The sequence below is a fragment of the Pseudophryne corroboree genome, chromosome 6 (genome assembly GCF_028390025.1).
Source record: "Pseudophryne corroboree isolate aPseCor3 chromosome 6, aPseCor3.hap2, whole genome shotgun sequence".
Lineage (NCBI taxonomy): Eukaryota > Metazoa > Chordata > Amphibia > Anura > Myobatrachidae > Pseudophryne > Pseudophryne corroboree.
This window is the reverse complement of record NC_086449.1, coordinates 706,741,537-706,759,060: the sequence shown is the minus strand read 5'-3', so window position 1 is coordinate 706,759,060 and position 17,524 is coordinate 706,741,537. Positions and strand designations below refer to the sequence as shown.

The 17,524-nt window shown below is 46.9% G+C and overlaps 1 pseudogene; it reads left to right on the top strand.

Annotated features, from left to right (window-relative positions):
- The first annotated feature begins 10,901 nt into the window (after positions 1-10,901).
- Positions 10,902-11,019, top strand: LOC134937401 (5S ribosomal RNA; annotated as a pseudogene).
- Positions 11,020-17,524: the final 6,505 nt, after the last annotated feature.

Below are 17,524 nucleotides of genomic sequence, written 5' to 3'. Positions count from 1 at the left end.
TTCTATGGCTCTCCATCTACTTTGTACTTCCTTCAGCTCTGATGATGTCTCCATGGATGGGTCGGTGGTCCCCTAGTCTAGGCAGGTACTATTATATTTTTCTTTCTTTTTATATATTAGTTTATTGTTTTTGGTTTCTATGTTCCCCGATGGGACGAACACATTAGAATGTTACACTGTTTAGGATTTTGTTCTATTTTTATACCGGATTTACGTATGATACTTTCGTAAGAAGAGCTTTTGTTTGATTTATGTAAATCCGTTGTTTATAATAATTCTGATGTTTTATGTTAGAAAATGGAAAATGTGAGGTCCTCCTCTAGGCCCCGCCACCCTTATGATTAGTTGCTATATGACTCAATTTGTTTTGTATAATGGCGGGGTCCTATGTTTTCTCCTGCTATCACTTATTGTATTTTGTGAACCTCAATAAAATATATATTGAAAAAAAAAAAGACTGAAAAAAGTTCTGAAGCGCAAGTGATAAAGTAAAGAGAGATAAAGTACCAGCCAATCAGCTGCTAACTGCCATGTTACAGGCTGCGTTTGAAAAATGCAGATGTAACGTGCATATGCATTGCGGCAATGACTGGCTGCATCTGGCTGCGCCTGTTTGCACCCCTCAATGCAATGTGTATTTGTCGCAAATGCGAATACACGCATGCGCAGGCCAGTGTGCGCACATATCGTGGCAACCTAGTCGCATTAGCAACTAGGCGCAGCCACAATGAGCATGGCTACATCTGTAGGAGCTGATTGGTTGGTACATTATTTCCCTCCAAGATACCTCCCAACTCAATTAATGCAGGTGACCCAAAAGGGGTGTGGCCTCAGGTGGGTGGGTGTGGCTATTGCCTAATGGGCATGGCTTTGCTCCATGGACCCATTTTCCCATCAGTTTGGGGGCATGTCCAGCGTTTCCTGAGCAGCTGGGCAGCCTTCTGCTCCCCTCCCAGCACTGAATACAAGCAGCTTGTATTCAGAGATCACTTGCTGCTTTGCAGAGCAGAGCAGCGGGTGATCATCGGCTCCTCCAACTGCCCCCCTGCCTGTGGGACACTGTGAACTGCATGTGGGACAGCGGAACAGTGTCTGAATAGCGAGGCTGTCCCACTAAAATTGTGACAGTTGGGAGGTATGCTCTCTACTTTATCACTTTTCAAGGCTTAGTTCATTTGACCCTAAGATTCAGAAGTAAGCCCAGCATAAATTGGGCTTGATATTCATTCCAGAAAAAAAGGACACTTTAGGGGGGAAAATGTAATTAAGCCTTGGAGAGATATAAAGTGGAGAGATATAAAGTACCAAGCTATGAGCTTCTAATGGTCATTTTTCTAGCATATTTTGTAAAATGACAGTTACTGTGTATAGAAGTTGATTGGTTGGTACTTTCTCTTCTCTTTATTTCTCTCCAAGGCTTGATACATCTCCCCCTAGGTCACTAGGAAACGGTGACATCACTAAGGAAATAGTGAATTACTGGGCTTAATTCTAATAAATTTTAGTTCAACTAACAAGATGATTTGCCTTGACTACAGGTGGGAATGCAATAATAAATGAGACTGAATTGCCTGTGGGGAATAGGCATATAGTTATGGTAACCTTGTGACATATTCAATCATAAATTAAATACAGACTTTCTAAGTAATATTTATTGAGCCATCTGAGAGATTTGCAACCAGGAAAAAAGGAAAGATAAAGTAAACCACTACATTTTGCGCGCTGTGAATAACCCAAAACACATCATACAGAATATGATGCTGCGCTGTGTTTTAATCATGTTTCATGGTCCAGCAGCAAATTGGAAGTGAAACAATATATTGTTGTCCTGTGGGGTGCCATTTTGCTCATCGACAGTTTGATGCTGCTTCCTTGACATACTGTAAAATGTAGGCCTCAAATGAAATGATAAGGAATCCAACTGATTCTCTGTAACCAAGTCAGCTGGTCTAAACCTCTGTGATTTAAAGTTAGATTGCTTTCCAATGGTCACATTTAGGGGGTAATTCAGAGTTGATCGCAGCAGCAAATTTGTTCGCAGTTGGGCAAAACCATGGGGGTTATTCCAAGTTGATCGCAGCAGGATTTTTTTTTAGCAGTTGGGCAAAACCATGTGCACTGCAGGGGGGGGCAGATATAACATGTGCAGAGAGAGTAAGATTTGGGTGTGGTGTGTTCAATCTGCAATCTAATTTGCAGTGTAAAAATAAAGCAGCCAGTATTTACCCTGCACAGAAATAAAATAACCCACCCAAATCTAACTCTCTCTGCACATGTTATATCTGCCTCCCCTGCAGTGCACATGGTTTTGCCCAACTGCTAATAAAAATCCTGCTGCGATCAACTTGGAATTACCCCCCATGTGCACTGCAGGTATGGCAGATATAACATTTGCAGAGAGAGTTAGAATTGGGTGGGCTATTTTGTTTCTGTGCAGGGTAAATACTCGCTGCTTTAATTTTACACTGCAATTTAAATTTCAGTTTGAACACACCGCACCCAAATCTAACTCTCTCTGCACATATTACATCTGCCCCCCCCCCTCTCCTGCAGTGCACATGGTTTTGCCCAACTGCTAACAAATTGCTGCTGCGATCATCTTTGAATTTGGGGGGTCATTCCGAGTTGATCGCACCAAGCAACTTTTTGTTGCTGGTGCGATCAACTAATCTCCGTTTATGGGGGAGTTTATTTTAGCATAGCATGTCAAATGCCTGACAATCAGCCACTCCATGCCAAAACAATCTGGGCGCAACAAAAGACCACGCTAAAGAGCCACGCCTTTCTGACAAGCATTAAATTCTCCAAAATGACACAATGCAACTCCAATGTAGACCCCTTCCCAAGATCGTTACCACCTAGGTGCAACACTATAACTGCAGGCAAACCATGCCGCGTCACATTATCCAAAAGTACCAACTTCAAATCCAACCAACGCATACCTCTCACACCTATCCACCTTGTCTCATCACCAAGCTGGCATGATAGCTAACAGGCAATCAGTGAACGAGCTCCCCCGAGCGAAACGCGCGTCACGTCCGGTTCCGGTTTTCCGAACTTCCGGTCGACAGACCGCGGATACCGGCGTCTCACAGCTGGGCTCACCTGCTATTACGGTCACTTAGAAGCGGCATCTAGCGACTCAGGGGGGTATTCTACCCCTCCATCTATCAGCAGGTTTGATGGTTTCCTCTTACCTCCCGTCGGACCCGTCTCCCTGGTAAACTGTTTCTTGCTACTTTTGGTGATTAACCATATATGGGACTTTCTTTATGCGATAAACACTAAGCATTCTCTCAGCACAAACCAGGGTTGGACGACAATATGGAAATATGCCCACATTTACCTAAGAGCCGCAACAATGTCCAGGATATATCATTGATTAATGAATACCAATGATTTATTTATATGTGTTTTTTTGCTTTTTGTTAGGTTCAGCCCTTAATTTGGTTTTTGTATATGCACAATATCTTTTTCCATATATTTAATCACCTTTTTCATAGATACGAGTTTTTCCTCGTTCTGACAATGACAACTGATACACTGCAAATTTAAAAAAGTTTTTTTCTATTGCTGACTGAAGCCAGTAGTTTCAGAGCAAAACTTGTGATTTATTACTAATTTTTACCTAACCATTCTTTCAATACACTCACGACAAATCTTCAAAATATTCCCATTGATTTGGGATTTCTGGAACTCCCTCTCATCCTGTTCAAACATTTTTGGTGGCTCTGCAAAGCATCATGTAAACAGAGCACCATTGTGTTATAAATAGTGATGAGCGGGTTCGGTTCCTCGGAAACCGAACCCCTCCGAACTTCACCCATTTTACACGGGTCCGAGGCATACTCGGATTCTCCCGTATGGCTCGGTTAATCCGAGCGCGCCCGAACGTCATCATCCCGCTGTCGGATTCTCGCGAGATTCGGATTCTATATAAGCAGCCGCGCCTCGCCGCCATTTTCACTCGTGCATTGGAAATGTTAGGGAGAGGACGTGGCTGGCTGAAGAGGGTGTGAGAAATCTTATTGGGCGCTTGAAAGAACAGTGGGCAGCCTAGGGTACACCTCTGGGGTTTTCCTCTTCCCCCAAAAATGGAACAAGGACTGCAAGTATGGAGTGGTGTAACCAGGGCGCCCTCTTTCTGTGGTATTTGTGTGAAGACCAAAGCAATGATCCCCTTTAACCAATTAAATGGTGAACTTAATTGAAATATATAGGTATGAATTCCAGTAAGTATCACATAAAAGTAAATATAATTTAATACAATGAAAATTCACATACATAACAATAAAAGCATACCATAAAGGTAAGCTAGGAGCCGCATTACCAAAACATCTCAGGTAACAATTCAAATAATATTGGAAAGCATACCGGATCCAATAGATCAAGCCCTGAGGAAGAGATTGGATATCTCGAAATGCGTTGGATATCTGGATCCAAGAAGGAACTTGAACTTTTCATCCTTTGGACATCTGCCTTGTGGTTAGCTTGGGAGCCAGAGCAGGGTGAAGTCTGGACCACCCTGCTTATTATAACACCTGCGGCTCCTCAGCTACCTCTCCGGTATGCTTTCCAATATTATTTGAATTGTTACCTGAAATGTTTTGAATATTGACCAACATCTATTCAGGGGTTCGCAACCCATCAGTAAGCTTAGGAGCCTGAGCAGGGTGTATCTTCGATCACCCTGCCACCTAATACACCTGCGGCTCCTAGCTTACCTTTATGGTATGCTTTTATTGTTATGTATGTGAATTTTCATTGTATTAAATTATATTTACTTTTATGTGATACTTACTGGTATTCATACCTATATATTTCAATTAAGTTCAACATTTAATTGGTTAAAGGGGATCATTGCTTTGGTCTTCACACAAATACCACAGAAAGAGGGCGCCCTGGTTACACCACTCCATACTTGCAGGACGTGGCTGGCGTCCTCTCCGTTTATTAATAATATTTGTGCTACTGCAGTGCTTATTGCTTAATTGTGAGGACTGGGGAGCAGCTGTATTATATAGGAGGAGTACAGTGCAGAGTTTTGCTGACCAGTGACCACCAGTATACGTTGTCTGCCTGAAAAACACTCCATATCTGTGCTCAGTGTGCTGCATATATCTGTGCTCACACTGCTTAATTGTGGGGACTGGTGAGCAGCTGTATTATATAGGAGGAGTACAGTGCAGAGTTTTGCTGACCAGTGACCACCAGTATACGTTGTCTGCCTGAAAAACACTCCATATCTGTGCTCAGTGTGCTGCATATATCTGTGCTCACACTTCTTAATTGTGGGGACTGGGGAGCAGCTGTATTATATAGGAGGAGTACAGTGCAGAGTTTTGCTGACCAGTGACCACCAGTATACGTTGTCTGCCTGAAAAACACTCCATATCTGTGCTCAGTGTGCTGCATATATCTGTGCTCACACTGCTTAATTGTGGGGACTGGGGAGCAGCTGTATTATATAGGAGGAGTACAGTGCAGAGTTTTGCTGACCAGTGACCACCAGTATACGTTGTCTGCCTGAAAAACACTCCATATCTGTGCTCAGTGTGCTGCATATATCTGTGCTCACACTGCTTAATTGTGGGGACTGGGGATCAGCTGTATTATATAGGAGGAGTACAGTGCAGAGTTTTGCTGACCAGTGACCACCAGTATACGTTGTCTGCCTGAAAAACACTCCATATCTGTGCTCAGTGTGCTGCATATATCTGTGCTCACACTGCTTAATTGTGGGGACTGGGGAGCAGCTGTATTATACAGGAGGAGTACAGTGCAGAGTTTTGCTGACCAGTGACCACCAGTATACGTTGTCTGCCTGAAAAAACACTCCATATCTGTGCTCAGTGTGCTGCATATATCTGTGCTCACACTGCTTAATTGTGGGGACTGGGGAGCAGCTGTATTATATAGGAGGAGTACAGTGCAGAGTTTTGCTGACCAGTGACCACCAGTATACGTTGTCTGCCTGAAAAACACTCCATATCTGTGCTCAGTGTGCTGCATATATCTGTGCTCACACTGCTTAATTGTGGGGATTGGGGAGCAGCTGTATTATATAGGAGGAGTACAGTGCAGAGTTTTGCTGACCAGTGACCACCAGTATACGTTGTCTGCCTGAAAAACACTCCATATCTGTGCTCAGTGTGCTGCATATATCTGTGCTCACACTGCTTTATTGTGGGCACTGGGGACCACCAGTATATTATATAGGAGGAGTACAGTGCAGAGTTTTGCTGACAGTGACCACCAGTATATATAGCAGTACGGTACGGAAGGCCACTGCTCTACCTACCTCTGTGTCGTCAAGTATACTATCCATCCATACCTGTGGTGCATTTCAGTTGTGCGCAGTATATATAGTAGTAGGCCATTGCTATTGATACTGGCATATAATTCCACACATTAAAAAATGGAAAACAAAAATGTGGAGGTTAAAATAGGGAAAGATCAAGATGCACTTCCACCTCGTGCTGAAGCTGCTGCCACTAGTCATGGCCGAGACGATGAAATGCCATCAACGTCGTCTGCCAAGGCCGATGCCCAATGTCATAGTAGAAAGCATGTAAAATCCAAAATACAAAAGTTCAGTAAAATGACCCAAAAATCAAAATTGAAAGCGTCTGATGAGAAGCGTAAACTTGCCAATATGCCATTTACGACACGGAGTGGCAAGGAACGGCTGAGGCCCTGGCCTATGTTCATGGCTAGTGGTTCCGCTTCACATGAGGATGGAAGCACTCATCTTCTCGCTAGAAAAATGAAAAGACTTAAGCTGGCAAAAGCACAGCAAAGAACTGTGCGTTCTGCTAAATCACAAATCCCCAAGGAGAGTCCAATTGTGTCGGTTGCGATGCCTGACCTTCCCAACACTGGACGGGAAGAGCTTGCGCCTTCCACCATTTGCACGCCCCCTGCAAGTGCTGGAAGGAGCACCTGCAGTCCTGTTCCTGATAGTCAAATTGAAGATGTCACTGTTGAAGTACACCAGGATGAGGATATGGGTGTTGCTGGCGCTGGGGAGGAAATTGACAATGAGGATTCTGATGGTGAGGTGGTTTGTTTAAGTCAGGCACCCGGGGAGACACCTGTTGTCCGTGGGACGAATATGGCCATTGACATGCCTGGTCAAAATACAAAAAAAAATCACCTCTTCGGTGTGGAATTATTTCAACACAAATGCGGACAACAGGTGTCAAGCCGTGTGTTGCCTTTGTCAAGCTGTAATAAGTAGGGGTAAGGATGTTAACCACCTCGGAACATCCTCCCTTATACGTCACCTGCAGTGCATTCATCATAAGTCAGTGACAAGTTCAAAAACTTTGGATGACAGCGGAAGCAGTCCACTGACCACTAAATCCCTTACTCTTATAACCAAGCTCCTGCAAACCACACCACCAACTCCCTCAGTGTCAATTTCCACCTTACACAGGAAAGCCAATAGTCCTGCAGGCCATGTCACTGGCAAGTCTGACGAGTCCTCTCCTGCCTGGGATTCCTCCGATGCATCCTTGAGTGTAACGCCTACTGCTGCTGGCGCTGCTGTTGTTGCTGCTGGGAGTCGATTGGCATCCCAGAGGGGAAGTCGGAAGACCACTTGTACTACTTCCAGTAAGCAATTGACTGTCCAACAGTCCTTTATGAGGAAGATGAAATATCACAGCAGTCATCCTGCTGCAAAGCGGATAACTCAGGTCTTGTCAGCCTGGGTGGTGAGAAACGTGGTTCCGGTATCCACCGTTAATTCAGAGGCAACTAGAGACTTGATTGAGGTACTGTGTCCCCGGTACCAAATACAATCTAGGTTCCATTTCTCTAGGCAGGCGATACCGAAAATGTACACAGACCTCAGAAAAAGAGTCACCAGTGTCCTAAAAAATGCAGTTGTACCCAATGTCCACTTAACCACGGACATGTGGACAAGTGGAGCAGGGCAGACTCAGGACTATATGACTGTGACAGCCCACTGGGTAGATGTATTGCCTCCCGCAGCAAGAACAGCAGCGGCGGCACCAGTAGCAGCATCTCGCAAACGCCAACTCGTTCCTAGGCAGGCTATGCTTTGTATCACCGCTTTCCATAAGAGGCACAGTGGAGAATGATTTCAACATTGTGCAAGGTTCTGCAACTCTTTGAACTTGCCACACGTGAAGTCAGTTCAGACACTGCCAGCCTGAGTCAGGTCATTCCCCTCATCAGGCTTTTGCAGAAGAAGCTGGAGACATTGAAGGAGAAGCTAAAACAGAGTGATTCCGCTAGGCATGTGGGACGTGTGGATGGAGCCCTTAATTCGCTTAACCAGGATTCACGGGTGGTCAATCTGTTAAAATCAGAGCACTACATTTTGGCCACCGTGCTCGATCCTAGATTTAAAACCTACGTTGTATCTCTCTTTCCGGCAGACACAAGTCTGCAGAGGTTCAAAGACCTGCTGGTGAGAAAATTGTCAAGTCAAGCGGAACGTGACCCGTCAACAGCTCCTCCTTCACATTCTCCCGCAACTGGGGCTGCGAGGAAAAGGCTAAGAATTCCAAGCCCACCCGCTGGCGGTGATGCAGAGCAGTCTGGAGCGAGTGCTGACATCTGGTCCGGACTGAAGGACCTGCCAACGATTACTGACATGTCGTCTACTGTCACTGCATATGATTCTCTCACCATTGAAAGAATGGTGGAGGATTATATGAGTGACTGCATGGAAATATTCACCAGCAATTGCCTCCAGAAAGTACACAGGGACCTGAGATGGTGGATTCCAGTGGGGACGAATTAATAATCTGTGAGGAGGGGGATGTACACAGTGAAAGGGGTGAGGAATTGGAGGATGATGATGAGGTGGACATCTTGCCTCTGTAGAGCCAGTTTGTGCAAGGAGAGATTGATTGCTTCTTTTTTGGTGGGGGCCCAAACCAACCAGTCATTTCAGTCACAGTCGTGTGGCAGACCCTGTCGCTGAAATGATGGGTTCGTTAAAGTGTGCATGTCCTGTTTATACAACATAAGGGTGGGTGGGAGGGCCCAAGGACAATTCCATCTTGCACCTCTTTTTTCTTTCATTTTTCTTTGCATCATGTGCTGTTTGGGGACAATTTTTTTGAAGTGCCATCCTGCCTGACACTGCAGTGCCACTCCTAGATGGGCCAGGTGTTTGTGTCGGCCACTTGTGTCGCTTAGCTTAGTCACACAGCGACCTCGGTGCGCCTCTTTTTTTCTTTGCATCATGTGCTGTTTGGGGACAATTTTTTTGAAGAGCCATCCTGCCTGACACTGCAGTGCCACTCCTAGATGGGCCAGGTGTTTGTGTCCGCCACTTGTGTCGCTTAGCTTAGTCACACAGCGACCTTGGTGCGCCTCTTTTTTTCTTTGCATCATGTGCTGTTTGGGGACAATTTTTTTGAAGTGCCATCCTGCCTGACACTGCAGTGCCACTCCTAGATGGGCCAGGTGTTTGTGTCGGCCACTTGTGTCGCTTAGCTTAGTCACACAGCGACCTTGGTGCGCCTCTTTTTTTCTTTGCATCATGTGCTGTTTGGGGACTATTTTTTAAATCTGCCATCCTGTCTGACACTGCAGTGCCACTCCTAGATGGGCCAGGTGTTTGTGTCGGCCACTTGGGTCGCTTAGCTTAGTCACACAGCGACCTTGGTGCTCCTCTATTTTTCTTTGCATCATGTGCTGTTTGGGGACTATTTTTTAGAAGTGCCATCCTGCCTGACACTGCAGTGCCACTCCTAGATGGGCCAGGTGTTTGTGTCCGCCACTTGTGTCGCTTAGCTTAGCCATCCAGCGACCTCGGTGCAAATTTTAGGACTAAAAATAATATTTTGAGTAGTGATGAGCGGATTCGGTTTTACTCGGTTTTACTCGGTTCTCAAAACCGAATCTTATTGGCTATCCAAAACACGTGACATCAGTGAGCCAATAAGATTCGGTTTTGAGAACCGAGTAAAACCGAGTAAAACCGAATCCGCTCATCACTAATTGTGAGGTGTGAGGTGTTCAGAATAGACTGAAAATTAGTGGAAATTATGAGGTTAATAATACTATGGGATCAAAATTTTAGGACTAAAATTTTAGGACTAAAAATAATATTGTGAGGTGTGAGGTGTTCAGAATAGACTGAAAATGAGTGGAAATTATGAGGTTAATAATACTATGGGATCAAAATGACCCCCAAATTCTTTGATTTAAGCTGTTTTTGAGGGTTTTTTGTAAAAAAACACCCGAATCCAAAACACACCCGAATCCGCCAAAAAATTTTCAGGGAGGTTTTGCCAAAACGCGTCCGAATCCAAAATACGGCCGCGGAACCGAAACCAAAACACAAAACCCGAAAAATTTCCGGTGCACATCACTAGTTATAAAACAGGACAGCAGAAGTTTTCCCCTATCTTCCTTCTGTTTCAGTGTCATTTCTCACCACCCTCTCATTTTCTCATTCGATGCCCAGGCAGATGATAAAAAAGCAGAAGTGGTGTCTAACATTAGACCTGATTCACTATCACTAAAACTGTTTGCAGTAGTAATATACTATCACCCATTCAGTACACCCCATAAAATGTGGGGAATTCATACAGATATCTTCGACCAGACCCTTATGGTCCTCTGTGCACCTGTTTCCCACATGTGTTTCAGCAGCCCCTAGGTGTGATTTTTTTTTCACCTATGGTCAAATCACATTATTTTGCCTGATTTTTTTGAAACCAGGCACTGTGGGCCGGGTCAGTACCTGGTTGGGAGACCCTCAGCGAATGCCAGGTACCACAGGTATATATATATTTTTTTGTATTGTTTTGTATTTTTTGACCTATTAGCACCCAGCAACCATACAGGAAAGCTGGGTTTTCTTTCAGATCCCACAATACATGGTTCCCAGTGTTATCAGGTGTGATATATCTACCTGCGGTCAAACCACACTGAGTATGCCCAACCTCGTCTGATCTTGGAAGCCAAGCACTGTGGGCCAGGTCAGTACCTGGGTGGGAGACCACCAGAGAATACCAGGTACTGTAGGTATTTTTATCCAAACCAATGACACAGGACCTAGAACTAAGCAATACATTCCATATTCAATTAGCATTTTTGTGGAGCCCGGCATATATCTTATTTCACGTTTTCTCTTTCTTCCTGTGATATCATTATCTGAGATTATATTGTTCCATATTCAGGAGAAGAGATCATTTATTTATTTATTTGTCAGTATTGGAGACACATATATATTTTCGCTCACTGAGCTATCATGCCAGATTTGTAACAATCACATCAATTGATGTTTATTCTGATGGATTGATAAAAATAATTTACTTAGTTGTTATTCCTCTTTTTGCCTTATAGCCATTATTTTAAGAGGGTATATAATAAAAGTTACATTTTACATTTTTCATAATTTTCAACAAAAGTGTGCCCCAGAAGAGACACATAGTCTTTCTTTTTTCTCTTTGGCTCCGGTACTATACGGGAACCATTCTCTACTTTTCCAAATAGTTTACTGAACTATTTCTGGGAGCACCGCCAACCCAGCGCCATATATTAATTATTTAATTCATGACATGGCCAGATGTTGGTTTTGATTGGATTTGATTAAAGCTATAGCACTTATTATATCAATTTGACCAAGTGATCCTGTGCAGACTCAACCTATCTTTCTTCTCATCACCAAGCTGCCCAGTAAACATAGGAGTGACCCACAATCCACACTCTACACCTATCACCCAGCAATCCTACAGGGTAGGGGAAAGAATAAGAGAAAAAGTTGGCAAGAGGTGCAAATGTTAACGTTAACAAGTAAATAATACCGGAGGATCTGGCAAAAGAAAAAAATTGGTATGTGCACAATACTGTGCAATAGTAGATAAGCTTCCAGCCAATTGAAGCAGCAGCAAGACACAAGAGGAACGGTAAAATAAACAAAGGAAGGAGGTGGAAGAAACGAGAATGGGGGGGGGGGGAGGGGGAGGGTGAAGGGAACACACAAATAACTTGACCAGAGTTAAAACGTAAAACCTGCTGAGGGACATAGATTTGGAGCCAATTAGCCACATCTTGATGTTATTAAGCTGAATTAAGTCTGTCAGTTCAGGTAAAAAAATAGTAAAATCCTCTGGACCCCCGCTGCCAGCGGGGGTCCATCGTAATGCAACAACCAGGAACCTTTCCGAGGAAGGCCGGACCGAAACATAGCAGATGACCGGTGCCACTGGACAGACGTCAAGGGAAAGGGAGGGTACCAAGGGAACCCATTTTCCCCTGCACATCTGATTGGTCTTAGAGCGATGCACTCTACACCACAATGACTTATCACCTAAATGCACGTCAGAACGGAGCATCGTCGCATCCTCCCATTTGGAGTGGGCGACCAACTCCGAAAACCGGAGCGCGCCGTGGTACGCCATAGAACAGGGGTGGCCAAACAGTCGATCGCGATCGACTGGTCGATCGCGGACATGCGACCAGTCGATCGCGATCCGCCGCCCAGCCACCCGAAGCCGCGCCTCTCCTGCTTGCCGCTCTGCCTCCTCAGTCTGGTCTGCGGCAGTGATGGCCGAGTGTATAGCTCAAATCAGGTGCCGGTTCGTTAGCCAATGAGAGCTCGCGGACCGGCGCCTGATTTGAGCTATACACGCTGCCGTCACCGCCGGAGATCAGACTGAGAAGCAGGACGGCAGGCAGGAGAAGCGCGCGCTGCTCTCTCCACTCCGGTGAGCTCTACTATGGGGGCATATCTGGCATTGTGGGCACATGGCTCAGTGGGGGCATATCTGGCAATGTGGGGCATATCTGGCACTGTGGGGTCATATGTGGCACTGGGGGCATATCTGGCTCTGTGGGCACTTGGCACTGTGGGGGCATATCTGGCACTGTGGGGGCATATCTGGCACTGTGGGCACATGGCACTGTGGGGGCATATCTGTAATCTGGCGCTGTGGTGGCATATCTGGCACTGTGGGCACATGGCACTGTGGGGCATATCTGGCACTGTGGGGGCATATCTGGCACTGTGGGCACATGGCACTGTGGGGGCATATCTGTAATCTGGCGCTGTGGGGGCATATCTGGCACTGTGGGCACATGGCACTGTGGGGGCATATCTGTATCTGGCACTGTGGGGGCATATCTGGCACTGTGGGCACATGGCACTGTGGGGGCATATCTGTAATCTGGCACTGTGGGGGCATATCTGGCACTGTGGGCACATGGCACTGTGGGGGCATATCTGTATCTGGCACTGTGGGGGCATATCTGGCACTGTGGGGGCATATCTGGCACTGTGGGCACATGGCACTGTGAGGGCATATCTGGCACTGTGGGCACATGGCACTGTGGGGGTATATCTGGCACTGTGGAGACATATCTGTAATCTGTCACTGTGGGGGCATATCTGGCACTGTGGGCACATGGCACTGTGGGGGCATATCTGGCACTGTGGGCACATGGCACTGTGGGGACATATCTGTTATCTGGCGCTGTGGGGGCATATCTGGCACTGTGGGCACATGGCACTGTGGGGGCATATCTGTATCTGGCACTGTGGGGGCATATCTGGCACTGTGGGGGCATATCTGGCACTGTGGGGGCATATCTGGCACTGTGGGCACATGGCACTGTGGGGGCATATCTGTAATCTGGCACTGTGGGGGCATATCTGGCACTATGGGCACATGGCACTGTGGGGGCATATCTGTATCTGGCACTGTGGGGCATATCTGGCACTGTGGGGGCATATCTGGCACTGTGGGGGCATATCTGGCACTGTGAGCCCATGGCACTGTGAGGGCATATCTGGCACTGTGGGCACAGGGCACTGTGGGGGCATATCTGGCACTGTGGGTGCATATCTGGCACTGTGGGCACATGGCACTGTGGGGGCATATCTGTAATCTGGCGCTGTGGGGGCATATCTGCACTGTGGGCACATGGCACTGTGGGTGCATATCTGTATCTGGCACTGTGGGGGCATATCTGGCACTGTGGGGGCATATCTGGCACTGTGGGCACATGACACTGTGAGGGCATATCTGGCACTGTGGGCACATGGCACTGTGGGGGCATATCAGGCACTGTGGGGGCATATCTTTAATCTGGCACTGTGGGGGCATATCTGGCACTGTGGGCACATGGCACTGTGGGGGCATATCTGGCACTGTGGGGGCATATCTGGCACTGTGGGCACATGGCACTGTGGGGCATATCTGTATCTGGCACTGTGAGGGCATATCTGGCACTGTGGGGGCATATCTGGCACTGTTGGGGCATATCTGGCACTGTGGGGCATATCTGTAATCTGGCACTGTGGGGGCATATCTGGCACTGTGGGCACATGGCACTGTGGGGGCATATCTGTATCTGGCACTGTGGGGGCATATCTGGCACTGTGGGGGCATATCTGGCACTGTGGGCACATGGCACTGTGAGGGCATATCTGGCACTGTGGGCACATGGCACTATGGGGGTATATCTGGCACTGTGGGGGCATATCTGTAATCTGTCACTGTGGGGGCATATCTGGCACTGTGGGCACATGGCACTGTGGGGGCATATCTGGCACTGTGGGCACATGGCACTGTGGGGGCATATCTGTTATCTGGCGCTGTGGGGGCATATCTGGCACTGTGGGCACATGGCACTGTGGGGGCATATCTGTATCTGGCACTGTGGGGGCATATCTGGCACTGTGGGGGCATATCTGGCACTGTGGGGGCATATCTGGCACTGTGGGCACATGGCACTGTGGGGGCATATCTGTAATCTGGCACTGTGGGGGCATATCTGGCACTATGGGCACATGGCACTGTGGGGGCATATCTGTATCTGGCACTGTGGGGCATATCTGGCACTGTGGGGGCATATCTGGCACTGTGGGCCCATGGCACTGTGAGGGCATATCTGGCACTGTGGGCACAGGGCACTGTGGGGGCATATCTGGCACTGTGGGCGCATATCTGGCACTGTGGGCACATGGCACTGTGGGGGCATATCTGTAATCTGGCGCTGTGGGGGCATATCTGGCACTGTGGGCACATGGCACTGTGGGGGCATATCTGTATCTGGCACTGTGGGGGCATATCTGGCACTGTGGGCACATGGCACTGTTAGGGCATATCTGGCACTGTGGGCACATGGTACTGTGGGGGCATATCAGGCACTGTGGGGGCATATCTGTAATCTGGCACTGTGGGGCATATCTGGCACTGTGGGCACATGGCACTGTGGGGGCATATCTGGCACTGTGGGGGCATATCTGGCACTGTGGGCACATGGCACTGTGGGGGCATATCTGTATCTGGCACTGTGAGGGCATATCTGGCACTGTGGGCACATGGCACTGTGGGGGCATATCTGGCACTGTTGGGGCATATCTGGCACTGTGGGGCATATCTGTAATCAGGCACTGTGGGGGCATATCTGGCACTGTGGGCACATGGCACTGTGGGGGCATATCTGTATCTGGCACTGTGGGGGCATATCTGGCACTGTAGGCACATGGCACTGTGGGGGCATGTGTATCTGGCACTGTGGGGGCATATGTGTTTGAGGTTTTTACCTGTGGGGGCCAATGTGTTATTTCGTGTGAGGTAGTCGTTACACTCTGTGCAGCAAGACTACGTCCCTTTTTTTGTTATACCACGCCCACTTTTTGTTATACCACGCCTACTTTTTTTATGCCATGCCCCTTTTTTGCCTGCGGCGCGCGCTATTATTCCTCCTAGGTAGATCACAAAAGCTTTTTAGCTTTCAAAGTAGATCACTGACTCCAAAAGTCTGGCCGCCTCTGACATAGAAAAAGCTAACTGAAATAACATGGCCTCAAAAACTGACAAAGTGATGTCAGCAACCACCTCGAGAACAGACGGGAGAAGGGACGCATCAATGGGTGCCTACTAGTGATGTACACCGGAAATTTTTCGGGTTTTGTGTTTTGGTTATGGATTCGGTTCTGCGGCCGTGTTTTGGATTCGGACGCGTTTTGACAAAACCTCCCTGAAAATTTTTTGTACAAAAAAACCCCAAAAACCGCTTAAATCATAGAATTTGGGGGTCATTTTGATCCCATAGTATTATTAACCTCAATAACCATAATTTCCACTCATTTCAAGTCTATTCTGAAAACCTCACACCTCACAATATTATTTTTAGTCCTAAAATTTGCACCGAGGTCGCTGGATGGCTAAGCTAAGCGACCCAAGTGGCCGACACAAACACCTGGCCCATCTAGGAGTGGCACTGCAGTGTCAGACAGGATGGCAGATTTAAAAAATAGTCCCCAAACAGAACATGATGCAAAGAAAAAAAGAGGTGCAATGAGGTAGCTGTGTGACTAAGCTAAGTGACACAAGTGGCCGACACAAACACCTGGCCCATCTAGGAGTGGCACTGCAGTGTCAGACAGGATGGCAGATTTAAAAAATAGTCCCCAAACAGCACATGATGGAAAGAAAAAAAGAGGTGCAATGAGGTAGCTGTGTGACTAAGCTAAGCGACTAAAGTGGCCGACACAAACACCTGGCCCATCTAGGAGTGGCACTGCAGTGTCAGACAGGATGGCAGATTTAAAAAATAGTCCCCAAACAGCACATGATGCAAAGAAAAAATGAGGTGCAATGAGGTAGCTGTGTGACTAAGCTAAGCGACACAAGTGGCCGACACAAACACCTGGCCCATCTAGGAGTGGCACTGCAGTGTCAGACAGGATGGCAGATTAAAAAATAGTCCCCAAACAGCACACGATGCAAAGAAAAAAAGAGGTGCAATGAGGTAGCTGTGTGACTAAGCTAAGCGACCCAAGTGGCTGACACAAACACCTGGCCCATCTAGGAGTGACACTGCAGTTTTCTAGCAAGAGGATGAGTGCTTCCATCCTCATGTTAATCTGAACCACTAGCCATGAACATAGGCCAGGGCCTCAGCCGTTCCTTGCCACTCCGTGTCGTAAATGGCATATTGGTAGTTTACGCTTCTCATCAGACGCTTTTAATTTTGATTTTTGGGTCATTTTACTGAACTTTTGTAGTATACTTGATGGCACAGAGGTAGAGCAGTGGACTACTGTACCATACTGCTATATATATACTGGTGGTCAGCAAAATTCTGCACTGTCCTCCTACTATATACTGCGCACAACTAAAATGCAGCACAGGTATGGATGCATAGTATACTTGACGACACAGAGGTAGAGCAGTGGACTACTGTACCGTACTGCTCTATATATACTGGTGGTCACAGCAACATTCTGCACTGTCCCCTCCTACTATATACTACGCACAACTAAAATGCAGCACAGGTATGGATGCATAGTATACTTGATGACACAGAGGTAGAGCAGTGGACTACTGTACCGTACTGCTATATATATATACTGGTGGTCAGCAAAATTCTGCACTGTCCTCCTACTATATACTGCGCACAACTAAAATGCAGCACAGGTATGGATGCATAGTATACTTGATGACACAGAGGTAGAGCAGTGGACTACTGTACCGTACTGCTATATATATACTGGTGGTCAGCAAAATTCTGCACTGTC